Consider the following 19,861-nt stretch of genomic DNA (forward strand, 5'->3'; position numbering starts at 1 on the left):
GAGAAAAGCACGGAGGCACACTACTTGGATGCATCAGAGTAGCCCAGCTACTCTGATCTTGGGCTGATTTCTAAGATCTCTGTGTCGCCTCTACAAAGCGGCAGTGCTAACCCCACCCACTTCGTAGCATCTTTAGGATTAAGTAAATCAGTATTCGCTAAGCACTTAGTGTGAGCCCCAAGCACACAGTACGTGCACGCTTGCTGGATAAAATAAAGGTGGAAGGCACGTGGTCCAGCCTTACCTCCCTGTTGCCCAGGTGTGTAGGTGGTGTTACTGTATTGCTTCCCCGGTTTTAGTGTGTTTTAGGTGTTATTCAGAGATCCGGCTCCCTCCACGGGATGGGTGCGTGTGGTTGTAGTTGGATTAGAAACTTCCACCGCGCAGCGTGACTGCGGGTTGCACATCTGTCGATGGGAGGTATTCTTGCCAATGCCTGGGTGTAGGGGCGATTCCACTCAGCGCGTTAAAACAGGTGTCACACGCCTGACCAACGGAGTGTCTTGCAAGGTCTGATCCTGGCTTTTAGGGTGCAGCTGTCCAGGGCTCCGAGGGGCAGCGGAGACCGCTGGCCCGGGAATCGGGCCGGAAAGGGGTGCTGCCCACTTGAGAACGCAGTGGGGATCGTGGCTCCCACACCTGTCGGGCTGCGGAGACCGAGCTCGTGCGCGCGCGTGTGTGTGTGTAGCAGGAAGGTCGGTCCACACCGCCTCCGGGCAGCGACGGCCGTTCGCTCGGTGCGCGTCGTGGGAGGTGCCGTTACACACTTCCTGTGGGTCTCGCGGACCACGGCGCGTTTCCGGTGCCGGCTGGAGCCCGGGGTCCGAGCCCCCGCCCCGCGCGCCGGCCCCGCCCCGCCCGCGCCCCGCCCCCCGCCTGCCCGCCGCGCTCCGAGCCCGGCGCGCGGAGCCCGGGGCGCACGGAGCGGCGCGCGCCGGTCGGCCGAGTCAGGCTGGCGCCCCCCGCCCCCCGCCCCGCTGTCCGTGGCGAGCCGGCGGCCTTCCCCGTTCCCCTTGCCTTCGCTCCCCGACCCTGCGGCCGCGCTCCCTCTGTCCCTCCCCTCCGTCCCGCCCCGTCCAGCCCGCTCTGCCCGGCTCCCGCAGGCCCCCCTCGCTGCCCGCGTTCCTATGGACAGACGCACAGACACCTGCAGGTGGGTGAGAGCCCGTGCGCGGGGCGGGAACGACGCGCCGACGCCGCGCCCCGGGGTGGGCAGCCCCTTTGTGTGGGGGGCGGCCGCGCTGGAGTCCGCGCCGCCGCCCCCTCGGCGGCCTAGCGGTGACCCGGCTGAACCCTCCTTTTGTTCCTCTGCGGGGCTGGGGGGGCGGGGGCGTGGAAAGGCGAGAGTCAGGCTGAGAGCCGGCGGCCGGACGTCGCCTGCGACGGTCAGGGGGGGCGGGAAGGGACCTCCGGCGACCGGGCGAGCGGCGGCGGCGGCCGCGGCTCTGGGCTGTCGCTCCGGGGCCGGCCCGCCGCCGGCTGTCTCCTGTCGCAGCGGCCGCGGGCGCGCTGCGAGTCTGGCTCGCCCCCTCCGGCTCTAGGGTCTGTTGGAGGTGGGCAGGAGGGCGGGAAGCGGAGAGAAAAGATCTGCTCTCTTAGTTTCCAAGTCTCGAGGAGGTTACGGGAGAGAGAGGGAGAGAGGTGTTTTCGGAGCTCTGCCCGACTTGTTTCCCCTCGCGCGAGGCTCGCCGAGATGCGTTTTGGGGCGTGTGTGAAGGAACGTGCATCGCTTCGGTCCCTTATTTATTGTTTCTAGCGGAGGAGGGCTTTCTCCGAAGGGCTCTTCCGCCCCCCACCCGGTCTGAGGCTGCGCACACTGGTTTGTGTTTGTTATCAAATACATCGAGATACAGATTTCCCTCGGTAGGAGGAGGTTGGGCTGACGAAAATCACATCAAAATCAAAGAACGTTTTGTAGTTTTCTGGTAGTTTTCCGTTTTTCTTTTTCGTTTTTTAAAGATTAAGTGGGGACTTAAAGGCAAGAAATAAAAGATGACTATGGCTGTGATTTTACATACATGTATATTTGTATATATATAACTTTAGGGGGTAAAGTTTTGTTATTTCCCAGACCTCTTAGGATTAACATGACAGAATCTTCTACCTATTAAATAGTTAACAAGCAAATCAGGTAGAGACAGCTTGCCTAGTGGAGGTTAGTTAAACTGGAGTGCGATAAACAATTATCTAGCTTTCTGTTCAGGCTAAAATCTTTATTTTCGCTGATTTAAGATATGAGACCTTTCACGACATATGGGGAGAACATGAATGTTAGAAGTAATCATTTCCCCCTGTGATTGTGCTTTCCCTGTTTTATTAGCTGTATTTCTATATTCTCTGTTTATAACCTATTGGGTTGTATATGGTGGATGAAATTTTTGAAAAGTATCGTGGGTGATATTTCTGATTTATATTATTTATCTCAGTTTTTTATGGGCGGTTGCTATGTATTTTTAGATACTCAAATAATAAAGTTGAGTGAGTGCCCAGAAAATTAATTGTTCAGATTTTTAACGCAGGTATGGGTTTATATCTTTGTATTAACCTCTGTCTACCTGCTCATTTCTGGAGGTTTTTTTTGTTTGTTTCTTTGTTTTTTTGCCTATTGTGTGAGAATCCTTACTGACAAACTTAAATCTGATGATTACCAAGGAGATTAAGGAAAAAAAGTTTTGTGGACACTAAGTTATATCTATAGCTATTTGTAGGAAATGGAATCTTTCTTAAAAAATAGAAAGTATTATCATCCAAACATGAAGGAATATTATGATGATGGAAAAATATTTGCTATTTAAATTTTTTTTAATAAGATGTAGAAATTCGTCAGAAAACAATATACAGTAGCGTCAGTTGGGCAAACTGATTTTTGTCATTATAAAGAGGAGACAGTTTAAGTATGCCTAAAATGGTGGTCTTTTTCTAGGAGAAAAAGGTATCCTAGATTCTTGTCCTAGTTTTACATTAACAGATTAATATTATTGCATGCCTAATTTTGTACATGCCTGGAGTGTACATTATTGTACTCTTAAAACTTAGAAGAGGCTGTATCTAACAAAGACCATGCTAGCCTCTTTGATTAGTTCCTGCTTTGACTTCTGTTCTAGATTAAAGAAATGAATTTAAACTCTGCACAGGGCTCCCTACCAGGCACTGGTAAAACCCTTGAGCAGGATGCCTCTTCCTTTTCTAATAAGGATGGCCCAAAGAGGTTAAGTATGGAAATTTGTTCAGGTTTTATCATGAATGATGGAATGGAGTTCTAAAACACTCCCAGGGTTTCATCTCTCAGATACACAACTCCTCATCAGCTCTTCCCAGTATTAAGAAAGGTAAGCTAACACATTGTATTGGTTTACAGGGCTCTCAGTTGTAGCGTTAAGGTTTAACAAAGAGTCACTGTGTAAACTAAACATTAAGAAAGTGTGGCCTTGCATTGAGAATTGCTTGGCAGAGTTACAGCTGTGTCTTAACAGTTTTCTGGGATTGGCATGGAGTATTTATTTGGGCTGGCTAAAAGGAAACACCTAGATTTCTTGCCTGTTTTTGTTTTTTTGACTGTGATATGTAGATATTTCTATTAAATATTTTGCTTTTTTATAATTAACAGTACTGTTTCAGTTTATCAGAGTGTTCCAAATAATCTTTCATATTTCAACTAATTTTTCTTCTGGTATATTGGTGTTTAGGAAGATGTAAATTATTTCTCACATCTCATGGTTTAAACTTTTTCTGTTGCTTTTGATATTATGACAAATGCTACTTCCAGAAATTGTGAATTTGTGCAAATCTGGATTTTAAATGTAGCTGAGTAGTAGGATCTGGTATTTATCAGTTTTCTTTTTTTTTTTTTTTTAAAACACTTGAGTTGTCCATGGTTAAATTTGAAAGGCTTTAAAATCCATAGGCTTTTCTAGTCTTTTCCTGTTTGTGAATTATTAGTGTGTTGCCATTAAAGGACACTCAGAATGGCCACTTTATGTTACCTGGAACCCGCAAATGGCTAGTGTTATCATTAGTAATCACCACGGGGAAAGCTGCAAAGTTAACAATTATATTCTTTATATAAGTTCTGTGACTTTCAGGTTCTTTTCAGGCAGCCTTTTGTAGATTGGGGAAGCAGGCCTGACTGTCAGAGGTGCGGACAGTGACCTCTCATTCCAGCCTTTACCACCCTGCATTGTTTAAGAGCAGTACATACTCTTGCTTCTCATGGAAAAATGCAGGATTCATTCTTGGATTAATATTCTGCTACCAGATGTATGAGGCTGGCTCTAAAGAAGCTTTTTCTCTTAAATACTGTCAAAAATAGAGAAGCTGAAGACTGGAGAGAAGCCATTTATTTTGAACAGTTTATTTTTTGACAGTTTGTGTTTGTAAAGAAACCTGCTCATAATATTTACTGAAGCGATCCACATAGTTGCCTGAAGAAACCCCACAGGTTTTCTTTTTTGCCTTGAAAAAAGTTTCCATAGAGCTTAACCCTTCTGTGGTACTTCTTGACTTAGCTTCTGATTAGTTGATTTATGGACTTTATTTACCAGCATGATTGGAGAATTCTTTAACTATACTGGAATTGCACTCTGCCTGTGCGCTCTTCTGTTTCCTAGGTAACAGATGCCCTGCATAGATTCCATAATGAGGACTGCGGTTGGCTAGTTACAGTGTAAATTCTGTTGTTTGGTAAGGCTTACTCTCAAATTCAAATAAAGGTCAAGAAACTAAAAGTACTGAAAATGCAAATTTTTGCATTTTATTTTGTAGCCAGTGTCAACAAAGTTTAATACCCTTTTCTAGAGGAAGGCAATTTATGCAGCATTATTCGGGTTTGTCTTGCACAGTCTCACACTTAAACAGCCAAAGAGATTTTTGAGTATTGCATATTGGTAAAACCAGTGTCTCTAGTGACAAAGAAGATGTATTTCAGAAACACTTTATCACACTTAATATAGAAAGTAAAGGGATGTGGTCTAGGACATCAGCAATTGTTCCTTTTGTAATGAAAGAAAAGTAGCATCAAAAGATGTCTCAAAAGATAAATTGTGCAACTTTATGTGAAAAAGAACTTTTAAAAACTTCTAAGAAGGCATTAAATCATTTAAGAAACTTTTTAAAACATTAAAAGTCTTACCATAAAATGGTGGATTTTTCTCCTAGCCTTTCCCCCCTCTGATCTGCTTGAATGTGGACTGGCCCGGCATCAGAGAGCAGGTCTTCAGGTTGGAGAAAAACTTTCCCTTCCACCTTACTTTCCTCTTGGGCCTCTGTATGCTGGGCAAGAATTAGTGCAATTGCTAGTAATTGTTACCTGTTTGTTTTTTTGTTTGTTTGTTTTGCTTTTTTTTTTTAAAACCCACACAAATAGCTTCCAAAGAATTCCATAAATTGTTGTTTTTGTTCAGTGGCTAAGGCGTGTCTAACTCTTTGAGACCCCTTGGACTGCAGCACACCAGTCTCCCCTGTCGTTCTCTGTCTCCCAGAGTTTGCTCAGACTCATGTCGATTGAGTTGGTGATGCTATATGACCATCTCATCCTCTGCTGTCCCCTTCTCCTTTTGCTGTCTATCTTTTAATACCCATTGCAAGTATCTTTTCATTTCATGCCTGAAAATTGATTTTTATTTGTTAATCATCAAGGATTCCATTAGCTGAAATTTAAAAAAAACATTTCTTTTGAATTCTGGAGAATTATCCAGAGTTGCCCCCTTTGGGCTTCCCTGATAGCTCAGTTGATAAAGAATCCGCCTGCAATGCATGAGGTCCCGGTTCGATTCCTGGGTTGGGAAGATCCACTGGAGAAGGGATAAGCTACCCACTCCAGTATTCTTGGGCTTCCCTTGTGGTTCAGCAAGTAAAGAATCCGCCTGCAATGCGGGAGACCTGGGTTCAATCCCTAGGTTGGGAAGATACCCTGGAGAAGGGAAAGGCTACACACTCCAGTATGGAAACCCTGAAAGACTTTGTTTTATAAATAGGGCTTCCCTCATAGCTCAGTTGATGGTAAAGAATCTGCCTACAGTGCAGGAGACCTGGTTTCTATCCCTGGGTCAGGAAGATCCCCTGGAGAAGGAATTGACAACCCACTCCAGTATTCTTGCCTAGAAAACTTCCATGGACAGAGGAGCCTGGTAGACTGCCGTCCATGGGGTCGCAAAGAGTCAGACACGACTGAGCAACTAACACTTCACTTCACTCTCCCTTGCTTGGCTGAATTGTTTTTGGATTATTTTATTTATGTTTTTACTTAATTCAGATTTCAGGAATAGGGCACATCTTGGCTGAATTTGTCTGTCTCTTCTTGGTTTTTTTCAAAACTGACCCTTTAACCTTTTCTGTGCTCTTCTAATTGCCAGTGTCACATCCCTTCACTTTTCCCTTGCCAATATCTTCCCTGTTTTCCCTTGTAAATACTTGCTGGTTGAACATTTTTATTGCTGTATATAAGCCATAGTCACCACATAGAAAAAGCTCTACTTTGCTGTTTTGAGGCTTCATACTTACTGGATTATTATCATATTGATAATCTGTGAACTCTTACCCAGCTAAGACACTCTTCTCTCTCTCCAGCCTGTATTCATTTGCAAGGGCTGCTGAAACAAAGTAAGACAGACTGGGTCACTTAACAAAAATTTATTCATTTTTTACAGTTCTGAACGCTTTAAGTCCCAGATCAAGATGTTGGCCACGTTGGATTCTTCTAAGGCCTCTCTCTTTGGCTTGTAGATACCTGTTTTCCTAAGATATCTTCACATGGTCCTTCCTATGTGCCTCTCTCTGTCCTAATCTCTCTTCTGATGAGACATCATTCTGTATCCTTAGGACTCACCTAAATGACCTCATTTTATCTTAATGCCCTCTTTAAGGCCCGATCTCCAAATATAGTCTGCTTCTGAAGTACTGGGGGTTAGGACATCAGTGTATGAATGGGGAGAACACAGTTACAGCTCATAATAGCCTGTTCTTTCACAGTTGTCTTTCATGGGTTTCCCTGGTGGCTCAGATGGTAAAGAATCTGCCGGCGTTGCAGGAGACCTGGGTTTGATCCCGGGGTGGGGAAGATCCACCTGGAGGAGAAAATGGCTGCCCACTCTGAGTATTCTTGCCTGGAGAATTCCGTGGACAGAGGAGCTTGGCGGGTTACAGTCCATGGAGTTACGAAGAATTGGACACAACTGAGCGACTTTCACTCATTTTGTCTTTCATACATACATACATCACTCTGTGTGTGATTTTATAGTAGTTTTCATCTTTTTAATACCTTTTTACTCAGCATTTTTTCAGCTGAGTGCAGGGCCCAATAGACAGCAACATCATCAACTTTGTATGCCTTAAAAATAACCAAAATGGGTAGTTAAAGGCTTTCTTTTGTTTTTATTCACACTTCATATTATTTTTAAATGCTTTATTTTGGATATTTTTAAGTAGAAAAGTCTTAATCATTGGTTTCAAATGCAAGAGAATCTCATGTAGCCAAATATGATGAAACTGCTGTTGCTGTGTTCTTACAAATTCTAAGAACCTGTTTCTTTTGGCGGTGTTTTTCAGATACTGGTCTTGATAACTTGCTTGGTAAATTACACACCATTCTGATCACTTCACACCTTCCTTGGCTGATGACTCTTGAATCTTGATAACCACTCAGGGCATCTCTACTGAATTCCAGATGTATGTACCAACCAATTGGACACAGTCATTTGATATTCCACAAACACTTCACATTCAGCATGCCCCAAACTTGACTTACCTTTCTCTTAAAATCCGTGTCTTTTCTTGTATTCCCTAGCTTAGTGAATGGTTCTTCTTTCCATCCATTTTCCCAGTCCAGAAATTGAGGCGTTATCTGTGACTTCTCCCTTATTCTCAGTCCTATTTTCCATATATAATCAAGCTCCTGAATCAGTCAATTCCTGCTTCCCAAGATTTCTCAGTTCTGCTGTTTGCCTCAAACAAATCACATACTACTCTGTCTCCTTTGCCCATCATTGGTTTAGTTCTACAGTTGCATATATTCAGTTTATAGCATAAGTCCTTATGTTAAGCCTTCTGTAATCATTTGATAGTCTGAAACTCAATGAATCCTCATAAATAGCTCATGTGAATATTATCTGTCATATTTAAAACTGTTTATCTGTGGCTTTTGTACTTGAAGGTCAGTTTGTCTGAATATAATTACTTGGCCTGCGTTTTCTTCCCTCAAGAATCTTAAATATGCTATTGTGTTTTAGGATTTGGCAAATATTTTCTTAAAAAGACCAAATAGTAATTATTTTATACTTTGTGGGCCATAGGTCACTGTCACAATTATTTAACTGTGCCGTATCACTGCAAAAAAATCCATGTGCCAAGTGCGGGAAATGCAAGAGACACGGACAGGTTCAGTCCCTGGGTCAGAAAGGTCCCCTGGGTAGGAAATGGCAGTGCATTCCAATATTCTTGCTTGGAAAATTCCATGGACAGAGGAGCCTGGGGGTCTATAGTCCATGGGCTCGTAAAGAGTCAGACACAACTCAGCGTGAACATGAGCATCAGTGCAAAAGCAGCCTTAGGGAATATATAAATGAACAAGGATGTCTGTGTTCCAATCAAAACTTTATTTACAGAACTGGAAAGTTGGCTATATTTGACCCATAAGCTGTAGTTTGCCAAGTCTTACTTTGTTGTATTCTGATAAAAAATATTGTTGTCAAAGTCTAATACCAGTATGATTTTCTTTCTTTTTAAGTGTCTTATCTTTTCCCCTAGATGCCCAAAAGACCTTTTCCCCTTATCTTTAAAGGCAGATAATTTTACTAGAATATATCTTAAATGTGTGTGCTGTTAAGTTTTCCAAATATACAGTGTGTTTTATTATGTTGGCTCAATTTTTTTAAATAAATATTTTCATCAGTTCTATATTTTAGTATTTATTCATTTTCATTCTTTTTATTTTCTTCTTTGAGGTCTTCTGTTAAATTTATGTTGGATCTTCTTTGCTTATCTTTTATGTCTCTTCCTTCAAATTCTTTTTATTTTAATTTTTTATATTTGCTATATTTTTTTCTTCTTTTAATGTTTTTTACTTGGCTGTGTTGGGTCTTAGTTGTGGCACATGGAATCTTTGTTGCCTCCTGTGGGATCTTTTGGTGCGGTGCACAAACTCTCTAGTTGTAGCACATAGGTTTAGTTGCCCCCCAGCTGGTGGGGTCTTAGTGCTTGGACCATGGATGAAACCTATGTCCCCTGCATTGGCAGGCAGATTCTTAATCACTGTGTTACCAGGGGACTCCACAGGTTTAATTTTTTAAGTAACTACCAAACTTTTCCAGAGTGACTGTACCATTTTATATTCCCACCAGCAGTACATAAGTGATCCAATCTCTCCCCATCATTGTTAGCATTTGGTGTTGTTGCTATTTTTTATTTTAACTGTTCTGATGTGTGTTTAATAATATTGTGGTTTTAATTTGCATTTTCTTAATGGCTGATGTTATACATCTTTTCATATGCCTATTTGCCATCTGTATATCCTCTTCTGTGAAATGTCTGTTTATGTCTTTTGTCTGTTTTCTAACTGGATTTTTTTGTTTGCTTGTTTTACTCTTTTGAGAGTTCTTTATATGTTTTAGATACTAATCCTTTGTCAGAGATTTGGTTTGCAGATCCTTTCTTCTAGTCTATAGTTGTCTTTTGATCCTCTTCACATGGGCTTTCACAGAGCAAAACTTTTAGTATTACCAATTTTTCCTTTTATGGATTTTGCATTTGGTTCAAGTCTAAAAACTCTTTGCCTAGCCCTAAATCTCAGAGGTTTTCTCCTGTGTTGTTTTGCAGTTAAGTGTATGATCCAATTTGTGCTAATTTTTATTTAAGGTGTGAAGTTTAGGTCGAGGTTCATTTTTGCCTATGGATGTCCAGTTACTCCTGTAGCATTTGTTGAAAAGGCTGTCCTTCCTCCATTGAATTGCTTTTGCACCTTTGTAAAAAGTTAGTTGAGCATATGTGTGGGTCTGTATCTTGGTCTGCTCCATCTGTTTTTATGAGTAGATTTGAGGAGAGTCCAAAACTAAGCTTCTGCCACTATCCTGCTTGCTTAGAACTTCTTATTCCTTCTTTGAATGGCTTTTTGTTATTAGATTGGATATTATTATTTTTTTTCTTATTGATTGCGAAGGACAGGTATCTGTGTGGGTTTAAAAAGAAGATAAGCAGTAATTTAACAACTTTTGTAGTTTGTCTGTTTTATTTTATATATATGTATATGTGTGTGTGTATATATATATATATATATAATAAGCCCTTATATATTTGCTTCAGAGAGTTTAATTCTTTTCTAACTTAGGTTGTTAACATTTTCATGACAATTATGATTCAATAATATTCTTTATGTGGCATCTTGAAAAAAAAAACAAGAAACTCTAGATTACAGCATTTCTATATGACTAAAATTTAACTCCTGAACAAAACTTAAGATTTTAATCCTTTTTAATGAAAATGGACCCCACGTGTAGTTTAAGTAAAGGTGGCATTTCAGTTGCTTTTGGCAATTTGCCAGAGGAATCATCTCCTGGCATCTGGATGAATCCAAGCAGATAGTGGAGACATTGTCAAGATTTTTTCACTGCCCCCCCGAGTTCTCTTTTCTTACTGCTAATCTAAGGAAAGACTAATGCAACTCCTGGCCTAAGAGTTAGACTGATACAAGACAGATGAATAGGAGAAAAGCATACAAATTTGTCTAATATTTTTATCTGCACACAGGAGTCTTCACAAGGAAATTGAAGACCCAGAGAAGCAGTTGGGATCGAGAGCTTTTGTGTATTTTTAACAAATGATAAATTTGTAGAGAAGAGGTGAGGCAAAGGAGTTTTAACTAGGGCCTGTAAATTGTCAGACTAGGAAGTAAATGGGGGACCTTTAATTGAAGATAAGGGTTTTTTAGTAGGTTTGTTTGTTTAGATCCATTCTGGCATTGACTCCTAGTTACCAGTGATAAGATGTTCTTCTTTTCCTGTATAAAGAGGGCATCTTTCTCATGGGAAACTTTTATGACCTGCTTTTAGTTAGAAAGAAGGAGGTCAGAGAGCCTTTTGTGCATCTGATGATTCTCAGATGCCATCAGTTCAAAATAATCAGTATGTCAAAGCAACATGTTTTAGGGGATGGCACGTTATGAACCCCTTTGCAGTATAATTTACATCCAAAAATGAATGTGTCATGTGTACCGTTGGTAGATTTTTACAGATCGAACCTGACTAGCACTGTGGTCAATAAGCAGTGTTATCAGCACCCCTGCAGAACCTCTTGTATTCCTTTCAGTATCTGACACAGCCTTTCTGAAGAAAAACAGATACTCTGACTGCTGAGGAATGGGGTATATATGTTCCGCTTTGGTCAATACTGTTTGTTTTTCACAGTAGTCGTATCTGTTGACGCCACCACCATCAGTGTGGCTCTGTTCTTCTCTTCCTCATGGTAATCATTTTGAAAAGCAGTTTGATAAAATATATCAAGACCCACAAATGTATTCATACCCATTTATCTAGTGATTCTGGTAATTGCAACGATAGGGAAAGATACTGCAGAAATGGATTGAGGGAAGCAGAGACCAGGGACCACAGGCTAAATCTGGCCTGATGCAGCCCCAGTCCAGTCACTGGCGTTCCTTGTCTGTGGCTGTTTTTGTGCTGTTTTAGTGGCAAATTTAAGTTGTTACAGAAAACGTCTGCCACCTAACCCTCTCCAGAAAAAACTTGATGATCCTTGCAATAAAGCATTATATAGAATAGTGCAAGATTGGCAATAACCAATATGTCCATCATAAGGGAAATTATTAGATAAATCCTGGTGTAAACATTTGATAGACTAGATAGAACATAGCCATTTAAAATGGTGATTATAGAGGTTATTCATCCAGCAAATATTTATTGGGCATTTTCTATTTTAGGCAATTTTCTAAGTGTCAGGAAATTAGTAGAAAAATTCCTTTCCTCATTGAACTTTCAGTAAAGGAGACAGAATAAACAAGATAAATATGGAAAATAACACAGAAGGGGTAAGTGCTAAGATGGAAAAAAGTAAAGTGGGGAAGGGAGATGTGAAACATTTCAGGGTGAAGGCTTGACATTTCAGTTGCTAAAGAAGACTTCACTGAGAAAATGGCTTTTGAGCAAGGACCTAAAATAAGTGTGTGGACTTGACACTGAGGTAGATGGAGGAAGAACATCTGAGGCAGAGGAAGCAGAAAGTACAAAAGGCCAGAGTTGGAAATGTGACTCTGGTGTTCTTGGAATAGCAATAAGGCAAAGGGCTGCTATAGAGAGGAGGAGGCAAGAGTTACAAGGGATGATCTTGGACAGGTTATTGGGGGTTTGGGTGATGACAGATCATGTAGGGCTTTGTGGCAGCATGAAAAATCCCTACTATAAGTTGTTCAGGTTAAAAAAAAAATCTCTTTCTCTCTTCTACTTTCCCTCCCTCTTTCTCTGTTTAATAATGATAGTTACGTAAAGGAATGCATAAGGAAAAGATTGAAAGAAAATACCCTAAAATGCTAATGTCCTGGGTTGTGAATTATATTTTTCTTTTTGTTAAATGTTCTATAATTTGGAAGGCAGCTATGCTCACCACTATAGCACCAATGCTTATAATTTGGCTATATTTTATAGTAAACATATTTTAAAACTTGAAAGGATTTTAAAGAAACTTAAAGGATATCTTTGTCTTTGAATACTTTAGAAATTGAGTACTTTAGATCCTCCTGAAGTTGATTATAATCTGCTGGTAGGCAGCAGTGTCTTGAATCATCTGAGGAGTTGCTACATTTTGGGGTTTTTTTTTTGGCTGTTCTACCCTAGTGGCTCAGCTGGTAAAGAATCCACCTGCAATGCAGGAGATCCTGGCTTGATCTCTGGGTTTGGAAGATCTCCTGGAGAAGGGAATGGCTACCCACTGCAGTATTCTTGTCTGGAGAATTCCATGGACAGAGGAGCCTGGTGGGTTACAGTTCATGGGTCACAAAGAGTCGAACATGATTGAGTGACTAAGACAGACAGACAGACACACACACACACACACACACACACACACACACACACACACACACACACACACTCACTCACCCACACACCCACACGTACATGGCTGAATCTTAGCTCCCCAACCAGGGATTGAACCCGGGCCCTTGGCAATGAAAGCTAGGAGTTCTAATCACTGGGGCTGCAAGGAGTTCTGTATAGCTGTTTTTTTAATGATTAATTTTTCTGTGTTTGTACATTGTAGGAATGATCTGTTTTACATTTTAGCCCCTGTATTTTATGAATAAGAAAACGATCAAGAGGAGAGAAAGAACTTGGGCTTCTAGTTCTTTTTTGTAGGTGTTTTTATGCTTCAGCACCATTTTATCTGAAGTTTTCTAACACTTTAGTGATTTTTATGATTAATAATTTACCTAAGTTTTAAATTGAAAATCCTTGCAAATAATAATGTCTAAATCTGTTCTGTTGATACCTTCTCAGCACAGAACTGTTGTAGCAAATATGGTGATAGTAATGAATTTTTTTGACTAGCACCATGGTTAAGAACTTGGATCTGGAACTCAGACTGCATGGGTTTGAATTTTGTTTCTGGTCCTTATTGGTGCTTAACTTCTCTGTGCTTTAGTTCACATTTATAAAAAGGATATAATACTAAGTATTGGAGAAGGAAATGGCAACTCACTCCAGTATTCTTGTCTGGAGAAGCCCATGGACAGAGGAGCCTGGCGGGCTACGGTCCACAGGGTCACAAAGAGTTGGACACGACTGAAGCACACAGCGTACTAAGTATATACCTCACAGAGCTGTTGTGAACATTAAATGAATGTATGTGAGCAGAATGTGAGGCATATAGGACAGATTATTATTGAGGTTTAGGTGTCCACAAGGGAAGGCATTTAAACTCTAGGTCCTAGAGAAAATCAAGGCCAACAGACACTTGTATTATTGAGCGTCTGTGTGCACCTCTGTACTTGGACCTCACAGCTGGCATATAGGAATTCATTGAGAATGTGTTGTTCAGTTGCTAAGTCGTGTTTGACTCTGTGACCCCGTGGACTACATGCAGCACGCTAGGCTCCTCCGTCGCACTGTCTCCCTGAGTTTGCTCAAATTCTTGTCCTTGAGTCGTTGATTCTATCTAACCGTCTCTTCCTCTGTGGCCCCCTTCTCTTCCTGCCCTCAACCCTTCCCAACATAGGGGTCTCTCCCAGTGAGTCAGTTCTTTGCATCTGGTGGCCACAGTACTGGAGCTTCAGCATCAGTCCTTCCAGTGAATATTCAGGGTTAATTTCAAGACTGACTGGTATGATCTCCTTGCAGTCCAAAGGACTCTCAAGAGTCTTCTTCAGCACCACAGCCTAATCGTTTTAATTAGCACAGTGACTTTAAACAGTGTGCTCTTGTAGCACTCACACTATGCTGAGAGATTGAGGGCAGGAGGAGAAGGGTACGACAGAGGACGAGATGGTTGGATGGCATCACCAACTCAGTGGACATGAGTTTGAGCAAGCTCCGGGAGATGGTGGAGGATAGGGAAGCCTGGCGTGCTGCAGTCCATGGGGTCGCAAAGAGTCAGACACGGCTGAACGACTGAACAACAACAATTGTAGCACTTACACTATAAACCCTCAGATGGTTATCAGAGTTCATGGAAAATAATGTTTATTTTTATTTCAGTAGGAGAAACTTGTCTTAGGTCTAAGTGGGTCACGTGGTGAAACGTGGGGCAGAATGAGTGGTAAAAGGTAAAGGACAGTGTCCAGCCACCACTGGGAAAGGTTGCTTGTTTACTGGAGCGTGTGAGAACTTTGCTTTGTGAGTATGTAGGTCAGGACAGTAAAGAACTCTGTTTAAATGGACCCAGTAGGACAAGGGGATCAAATAGAGAGTGATGCGTGAGGCTGTGACTCGGCCCTCTGAGGTATATAACCAGAATTCTAGTATTTGGCTGTTCCCTAAACTCAAGACAGGCTGAAGGCCATTGAGCTCACATAATGGTTGTATTTAAGAATTAACAATTTAAATTTTTTTTCTAGAAAATGACAGTTTCCAAAATATCATATGGGAAAGCTTTTGGTAAAGTTTGAAATATGAAAAATAAAACTTACAGAGTATTGTGACATTTTATTTTTAAAAATGCAGGGAAAAAAAGTTAATTGTGTTTTTCTTTGTGTTCTTTATTTTCGTTAAAGATAGTTTTACACACACAGAATGTCCCTAATGTATTTTGTGTGTTTGCCTATTTGTGGATTGCATAAGATTCTGTTGCTTTATACTCATTCAGAAAAAACTAAAATTTTTTTGCAATGTTGATATTGTTCAGTGCTATATCTTCAGAAGTAGTCCTTCCTCAAGCTGCTTTAAAAAAAAATTTTTTTTTAAACATATTTGGATCAATGCAAATACAGTCAGCAGTGTTTCTGCCACACTAGCTTTATAAGAAAGTTCTGCCTTCCTTACAAAATCATGCATTGTTGCTTAGGGTTCCTGTGGGCACATTAATTTTGAATAGAGCCTGGGAATTGTGCTTATTAACTAGAAGTGCTGTGGTTTTGGTAGTGAGTTCCTAACAGGACTCGGGTACTGAAATGCTCGGTAGTATATTGCTGTTGTAGCAGTTGTGGTATTTAATTGAACCTAAAGGTTCCTGGGAATTTTTCTAGTTCATTATATTAAAGTGATTGGAAAGACTTCTGAGAAGTTTTTTAAAATGCAGTTTAGTGTTTATGATTTAGTTAATAGTTAAGCTAAGGACTTTTAGGACCATTTAGGGGGAGGGAGAAGGAAACCTTATGTTTACAGAGACCTTCATGAAACATGAAACTGTGCCGCTGAATTAGCCTCTCTTGACCAGCCTTCTGCTGGTACACCAGGCTCTTGTCCTCAGATATGACTCAGAGTCCCCCTTTAACACCCTTGTCAGTTATTCTTTTCAGGGCTTCAGGTGATACTTCAAATGCTTATAATTAATCTGGAGTGTTTAGGAAGGATGTGTGGGATCTCTCTTTAGGTTTAAAGAAATGACTGTGTTGGAGAAGGAAATGGCAACCCACTCCAGTATTCTTGCCTGGAAAAGTCCATGGACAGAGGAGTCTGGCAGGGTGAAGTCCATGGGATTACATGACTGAGCATGTGTGCATGAGGATGGAGGGAAATGGGTTGGTAGCGATAAAATGGTAGAACTAAAAAAAAAAAAAAAAAAAGAAATGACTATGAGTATTTTAATTTGATCCTTTTGAGTAGAAATCTTTGTTCTGTGTGATAAACATGTAGCATGTTAGCACCTAGGGAACTAAATTTGTATCTGTTGGACATCAGTCAAACTTTCTGTACTTGTACCATCAACTGTGACTCTGTGAGAGTGTATCTTTCAGCTTAACTTGTTCATTCTTAATCTTTTTGTCTTTTTTTCACCCCTTTAGGAATCATATTAAAAACTTTGCATTCTCAAGCAGCAAGGTCCTACTGTGTGTAGCACAGGGAACTATATTCAATACCGTGTGATAAACCATAGTAGATAATTAATATGAAAAAAGAATGTGTATGTGTATACATATAAAACTGAATCACTTTGCTGCACAGCAGAAATTAACACAATGTTATAAGTCAGTAATATTTCAATAAAATATTTTTTGAAAAGAATAAAAAGCTGCCTTCTCAGAAAGTGCCCACTTGCACATGCAGCATTGATTTTATATAAATTTTAGGAAATATGTGGACCCCTGATGCATTATGCTAACAAATTCTATTTTGTGTATTTATGTTTTAGCATATGACTTTTTCTCTAAGGATAGAAACCTTAAAGATTTGAGATAAGGATTAGGAGAGTGAGCTTATGGGCATCCAGGGAAATTTTACTTTGTTGAAGGGAGGAGAGGATAATATGGTTTTTTTCTTCATCAGAAATCCATTTAAACTGCAGTTTCTGATAAACGTGCTAGTAGTGTGCATCTGGATAAATCATTCTTCTGCACTATAGGTTTTGAAAAAATAGTGTCTCACTACTGGTGCACTCACAAAGGCAGTCTAGCAAGAAAAAATTAAAAAGCTTAAATTCTCATTCTCATTTCTATGGAATAAAGAGGGAGAATTCATTATGTCAAGCATTACAAATAAGCATGTATTAAAGTGGCTACATATGATGATGACACATTGTTGGAACACCCCATGAAAGATAATTTGCATGGAAGATGATTATTCAGTAGGGCTTTAATTTACAAGAAACATTCCACCATTTAATTGAGCCCCTTTACACACACTGCTTCGCTTCAATAGATTGTGTTTGCTCCCTGCATATGTACAATGCCGTAAGGATGGTTTAAAATCTGATTCAGTCTAGCTGGAAGGTGAGACAGCAGCTAAAAGTCATGTCATAAAAATATATATTATTAAACATTTGAGAATTGTTTTTTGTTTTGTTTTTAATATATTCTTACCATTTTACTATTGCTTTAAAAGTATGTAGTTGATGTACAATGTTAGTTTCAGGTTTATTACATAGTGATGTACATTTTCGTGCATTATGAAATGATCACCATAAATCTAATAATCATCTGTCCTTATACAAATTATGACAGCATTATTGACCATATTCCTTATGCTGTATATTACATCCCTGTGGCTTACTTATTTTATTACTGGAGGTTTGTACCTCTTAATCCCCTTCACCTGTTTAACCCCCCATCCCTAGCCCTCTCACCTCTGGCATCCACCAGTTTGTTCTCTGTTTCTATGAGTCTGTTTTCATTTTGGTTTTCTGTCTTACTTTGTTTTTAAAGTTCCACATATAAGTGAAGACATGTGGTGTTTGTCTTTCTCTGACTTATTTCACAAAATTTTTTTTAACTTTTTATATCTTATTGGAGTATAGCCGATTGACAGTTTTGCAGTAGTTTCAGGTGGATAGCAAAGGGACTCAGTCATACATACAGGTACCCGTTCTCCCCCAAACTCGCCTCCCATCCAGGCTGCCACCTAGCATTGAGCAGAGTTCCCTGTGCTGTACAGTAGGACTTTGGTGGTTATCTGTTTTAAATAGAGCAGTGTGTACGTATTGATCCCAAACTCCCTAACCCTTCACCCCGTCATTCCCCCTACCTGGCAGCCGTAAGTTCATTGTCTAAGTCTGTGAGTCTGTTTCTGTTTTGTAAATAAGTTCATGTGTATCATTTCTTTTTAGATTCCATATATAAAGGATGTCATACGATATTTCTCCTTCTCTGACTTATTTCACTCAGTATGACGGTCTCTGGGTGACATTATTTCATTCTTTTTAATGGCTTAAGTAACATTCTAGTGTGTGTGTGTGTGTGTGTGTGTGTGCACCAGGTCTTCTTTATCTGTTCATCTGTGGATGGACATTTGGGTGTTTCTGTGTCTTGGCTGTTATAAATAGTGCTGCGGTGAACATAGGGGTGCGTGTATTTTTTTAATGATGGTTCTGTATGAATTATGCCTGCATACATGCCCAGGAATGGGATTGCTGAATCATTTGGCCACTTGATTTTCAATTTTGGGGGGAACTTGCATACTGTTTTCCATAGTGACTGCCATAATGTGAAAATTAACTCAAAATGGATCAACAACAATATGTAAGAGCTAAAATTATAAAATAAATAAGAACAAAATAATCATAGAATTAAAATAAGTGACATTCAAAGAAAGCAGAAGAAACATCATTCCTTGCTGTTTTTAACTTGTTATTTATTTCTCTGTTGATTGCTCTATAGAACATCAGGTGGTTTTTACTAATCTATACTATTATTATACTAACATGAGATTTAACACAAATTAGATGTTTCTCTTTGACGTCTAAAATTATGATCATGGCATTGCAAACTGTTTAGGATCCTTTTGAAAGTATCATTTAATTTTTTTAATTGAAATGTAAGTTGATGTATAATAGTATGTCAGTTGCAAGTGTACTACATACTGATCAGATATCTACCTGCATTATGAAATGGTCACTCTAGTAAATTGAATAATCATTTGTTCCCATACAAAGTTATTACAGTATTATTGACTATAGTCCTTGTGCTGTATACTGTACCCTCCTTGGCTTGTTTATTTTATTACTGAAAGTTTGTACCTCTTAATTCTCTTCACCTATTTTGCCAAACCCTTCAGCCTCTTCCCCTCCCCTCTGGCAGTCACCAGTTTGCTCTCTATGTCTGTGAGTCTGTTTTCATTTTGCTTTGTTCATTTGTTTTGCTTTTTGGATTCCACGTATAAGTGAGATGGTACAGCTATTTGTCTTTGTGTCTGCATTTCACTAAGCACAGTACCCTCTGGATCCATCCATGTTGTCACAAACTGCAAGTTATGATCTAGTTTTTACATGTTGGACACAGTGAGGCATCACATGCTCTGGTATTTAAGTGTTATTTGACAATAACAAAAGCCTTATCAGAGGCAAATATAGATGGCCTTTAGGAACTTGTTGCGGTTTTGAATTATCTTTGGGTCTCTTCTAAACTTTCTATAATAATTTTTGCCTTTCTTCATGCCTGGTACATAGGTGTTCAGTGACTGCTTATTGGAAGAATAAATATTGTGTAAGAGACGCAACATAGGTGTGGTGGTCATGAAAATAAATTCCAGTCGTACAGTTCTTTCAGGCATTTCCAGCAGTTAAAATTGCTGCCACAAGTACTGATGTACCTTTTAGAGCTCAAAAACATTTTTATACTAGCTTGTTTCTGATAAAACAGTAACCGCATGGGAATGATTTGCTCCCATTGGACTGTGTTCATGTAATTGTTGAATTATTAAAGCGTTTAATTAGTATTTCAGTATTTCAGTAAGTGCTGATATAAATACATCACTTTGTCTCTTGCTCCTAATTATGCAAT

General features: G+C 40.0%; 1 protein-coding gene across 4 annotated transcripts in view; it reads left to right on the forward strand.

Annotated features, from left to right (window-relative positions):
* The first annotated feature begins 900 nt into the window (after positions 1-900).
* Positions 901-19,861, forward strand: part of KIAA1958 (KIAA1958 ortholog) — a 125,284-nt gene continuing 106,323 nt past the window's right edge. For all 4 annotated transcript variants that reach the window (XM_065947055.1, XM_065947053.1, XM_065947054.1 and 1 more), the window contains exon 1: positions 901-1,153. The gene's annotated coding sequence lies outside the window, so the exon portion shown is untranslated. The remainder of the gene's footprint in view (positions 1,154-19,861) is intronic.

The sequence above is a fragment of the Muntiacus reevesi genome, chromosome 10 (genome assembly GCF_963930625.1).
Source record: "Muntiacus reevesi chromosome 10, mMunRee1.1, whole genome shotgun sequence".
In the NCBI taxonomy this organism is placed as follows: Eukaryota; Metazoa; Chordata; class Mammalia; order Artiodactyla; family Cervidae; genus Muntiacus; species Muntiacus reevesi.